Below are 4,401 nucleotides of genomic sequence, written 5' to 3'. Positions count from 1 at the left end.
TTTCACAGTTAGCTTACCAGTTTCCAATTGATGTCACATTTGCTGACTGAGTACAAGCTCACCAGTGCAGGAATTGCACACAGGAGCAAAGTAGAAATTCCAAATGAAATGTTGTGATTTCAAAACAGAATTGTATAGTACAATTGCCCAATCTTTGGGCTTCAGAAAGGTTTACATTGGCCTTGCACATGGCAAAGAAATATGGGACTGCTGAAATTAATATTTCACCATGATAGAAATATTGATAGGAAAAGCGGGACAAAAAGGAAGCCTGTGATGGAAATTTTGAACAACAAAGCCAAGCGTGGAGTAGACATTGTTGATGAGTTAGTTATACAGCAACTAAGGTATCATTTGAAATACACAGCAGGCCCAACTGCTGTAGTTTACTCGATCCTGAACATGTGTGGCATTAATTGTTTGATAGTTTGCAAAGAAAATACCAAGTGCAAAGCAGCATGGAGAAGTTTTCTTTGAGGACTGGGACTGGAGCTCAGAGGACCTCATTTCTAGCAGAAGGAAGATAAAATGTTTCTGCTCAACGAAGCGCACACGTGGAAGACCGTGGAGCACCTTGGTGAGCTGGCGGGTGAGCAGGTGGCGCACCATCCCGGAGACCTACTATGACAGCAGGAAATGCAGAGCTGTGTCACCCGTGACAACAGGAAAGGACAAGAAAACAAAAGATAGGTGCTCTCGCGTGCACAGAGCGTGCAGCACTCCTGAGTGAAGGCTGCCTGGAGTGTGACAATTGAAGCAAAGATTACTTCCTTGTAGACTTTTGTTTGTGTTTCCTGGAGGCTCATGCAGGTTTTTTATTTCTGATGTGAGCTCTTAGGTTTTGTAAGCAAACATACAGCTGTTATGAAAGTGTTGACACACACTCTAAGGACTCATTACACATTTGATACATATTGACATCTTATTTTTTCTTATTTAGTTGTGATAATTGAAGTAAAGATTTTTTGTGGAGTTCTATTGGTATTTTCATTGTAGATCATATAGAAACTTATTTCTGACGTTATCTTTTAGCTTTCATAAGCAAGTACATGGCTGATGCAAAAATGTTGATGCATATACTAAACACATAATACATATTCAGAATTTTAAAAAAGTTTTTTGGTACAGGGGGTCGAACTCAGGATGTTGAGCTTGCCAGGCAGGCACTTATGCCACTGAGCTATCTGCCTGGCTCCACATTCAGAATTTAATACTCTTTTTATCGATATTTTATCTTCCTGCTAACTATACATTGCATAATGTAATAAGAACTTCCTGACAAAACAGAGAAACCAGCCACATATTAAGCGTGTCCTACACACATTCATCGTCGTGTAACTGACACTACGTATGGAGCATGCTGCTGTCATGCATGAAGACTGCCAGATAATTAAAGGACTTTTTTTGTAGAGCGCTTGTAGTGGATTAACTAATGGCCACCTTGCAACACCCAGCTGACCTGAGTCAGTGGGTGCTGGGTGCGCAGGTCCCTCCGAGGATTGCACCAGCAGCACGGAAGGAGAGCTGGAGGGGAGGATGGTGTGCTGCTTACTGTCCTGGAGAAGCCTGTCATGCTGGCTTGCCTAGTAGGAACTCAGCTGTTCTCATCACCAGAGGAGCTCGGGTCATTGCGTCACTGAGGACGGCTGCAGCTCTCTTCGGGGGAGCCCTGGTCCTTGAGTGTCACCTCCTGGCTCTGTGCAGATCCCTCAGCCTGCTGGCACAGACCCTTCATGCTGCTGGTGCCGACTTGCTAGCTCCACCAGTGACCTTGGGGCTTCCCAGTGCCGATCCTTGTTAGATTCACATGAGACACTGTCGTGGGCTCCGGGCCCCCAGCTGGACTCGGGCAGGACACTGCTGTGGGCTCCAGGCCCTCTGCTGGATTCTTTGGGTCTCTAGTGCACAGACAGATCTCCCACACTCTTTTACATTTGACTCTGGGTGAATATTATAAAATAACCCTATAAATTATGTGTCCTATAATAAATCTTTCCCTTTATCCGCCCTGACTACAATGGTACTACTGGTATTTTCATTGTAGTTGCATGGAATTTATTTGTGTTGTTCATTTTTAGACTTTGTACGCTGAAAACCAGTCAATGTTGGAAATTTTGATGCATTTTTATAAACACTCAATAAATATTAAAACTGTAATACTTTATTTTTGTGATGCTTATCCTTTTAAGCACTAGCTGTATAATATAAACAAACTCATAAAACTAAAATGAGTAATTCATCAATGGAAATATTTAAAGGACCAATGTGGGTGTGGCGCTTCATGGTCATGCTGCGAAACGACAAAGAGTGTGTGAGGTCCCAAAGTGCAGGCCTACAGCAGGGGACACCTGGGTAGGCGTCAGATGCCCCCTAGGGTGGCGCTAGCTAGCACAAGTGCACTCTGCAAAGTTCAGGCAGAAAGGAGACGCCCTGGCGATGCACCTGTTGGCACCTATTCCACTGGCAAGCTGCAGCCTAGAGAAGCCTTTCTCTCCCCGCAAGCCAAATCACTCTACGTCTCGGGAGGAGCTCCAGATCCACCCTCGCACGACTCGGCACCCAGGGGCTCAGGTTGTTGGTGGCACCTGGTTGCTCTCTTCTTTGGGTGAAAGTCTGTGGGGTGAACAGGTCTCAGGGGAACAACTCGCGTGGTGAAAGGGGAGAACCCTCAGGAGACAAGGCAGGCCCAGTGGCTATCCTTGCGTGTGCGCCCCACCCCAGGTGTGGCTGCTCTGGGCACCCAGAGGAGCAAAGACCGTGTTGCAGGCAGAGCAGCGGGAGTGCCTGGGGCCGGGGGCTCTCATCTAGCCTGCAGGTGGAGCAATCGGTCCAAGGGCGTTCATGCTGCTGGTGAAAAGTCTGCACGGGGAGGGATGCTGAGGCAGCAGGTTCAGAGACTTGGCCAGAGCCTGGGAAACTTAGTGATGGAGGCTTTTTTTTTTTTCTTTTTCAATAGTCTGTGTGAGAAAAATAAACATGAAGGCAGACTTGTGGTGGTGCACCTGCTTACCCAATGAGTGGCTTTAGGCAGGCGCCTTGCCAGGTCTAGGCTGAAAGCTGAGCGTGGAACAGCCTGCTAGTACCACTTCCTTGTGTTTCTCCAAGGTGTTCACGAGGCCAGGGGCCACTCACTGCTGTGGGACATTGGAGGAGGACGGGTCAGGAGGGGCTGGTTGTGCCCCAGGTCAGCTGGGTTGGCAGTGGAGGGATGGCCTGGGTGTGGTTTGCATGGTCTCGGTCCTGCAGTGCTGGCTCGCAAACCACGCTGCGGCTCAGTGGTTTCACAGGAGCCGTGAAACCACGTGGTTGATCTGCCCCCTGGTCAAGCTCAAGCTCAGTGGACAGGTCTGCTCTGCGCAAGGCCAGCTGGGGTGGCCATTGGGCTGGCTTGAGTCAGGACTGTGGGGAGGTGTGGGTGGCTCACCCAGGTGAGTTCAGCAGGGTGCTGGGTAGCCAGCAGCACCCCCTGCCTCCCCCTCTGCCTCTGTGTCCCCCTCTCCTCCAGCCTGTGGGTCCTCCCTGTCCACATGGGATCACCACACAGTCTCTCCAGCAAGGAAGCCAGGCTGCTCGAGAGGTGGCTGAGGGCTAAAAGTGTGTGGTCTTAGGGAGGAATAGCAGACCTGCCAAGCCACTGCAGGCCTGGAAGTGGCACGGTGACACCTCCGCCACTTTCTCATGTTTAGTATGAGTCACAGTCAGCCCAGATTCAGTGTCAGAGGGGACTCCCCACGCTGTGGGCACCGGGAGGCTGGTTCATTGCGGTCATCTTTGTAGCCCAAGTACACTCTCAGTTACTACAAAAATATGCAGCAAACGTCGAGTGGCTTGCCATAGTTTACTTTCAGAGTTAACTGTGTAGTCATATCACATTGTGTGGTGTCACTGGACGCCATCCCTGACACCTGCAGCTTACGGAAGCAGAGGCCTGACCCGGCTGCAGCCCGGGGTAGTCTGGACATGTGCACACCAGTGGACTCCTCCATGCAGGAGTGCAGACCCTGAATGGGGTGCTGGGAGGAGGAGAAAGGCCCTGGGCTCCGACCTGAAGGGAGCGTTCTCCTCCCGGGTGCCTCTTGCTGCCTGTGCTTCCTGGATGCCACGGGATGAGCAGCTCTCCTTCCCCAGGTCTTCTGCCCACCCTACTTTTCTGCCTTGGAGCCAGAAACCATGCAGAGATTGAACCCACTGAACCCGGGAGCCACATAAACCTCTCCTGCTTTATGTCACTGCATGTCTCATATTTTGCTTCAGTGATGGGAAAGTGACCCACATGCACGTAAAAATGTTCGGCAGATCGCCGTTGTCACTAGGAGTCACACAGTAAATAAGTGACTGTGTGCTATGCGGGAGGTCTCTTCTTATCCGATGTGCTTTGTTTGGTCCCTGAATCACACATCT

Source organism: Octodon degus, unplaced genomic scaffold, assembly GCF_000260255.1.
Source record: "Octodon degus isolate 3935 unplaced genomic scaffold, OctDeg1.0 scaffold00075, whole genome shotgun sequence".
Taxonomy (NCBI): Eukaryota; Metazoa; Chordata; class Mammalia; order Rodentia; family Octodontidae; genus Octodon; species Octodon degus.
Note: the sequence above shows the minus strand (reverse complement) of the source record.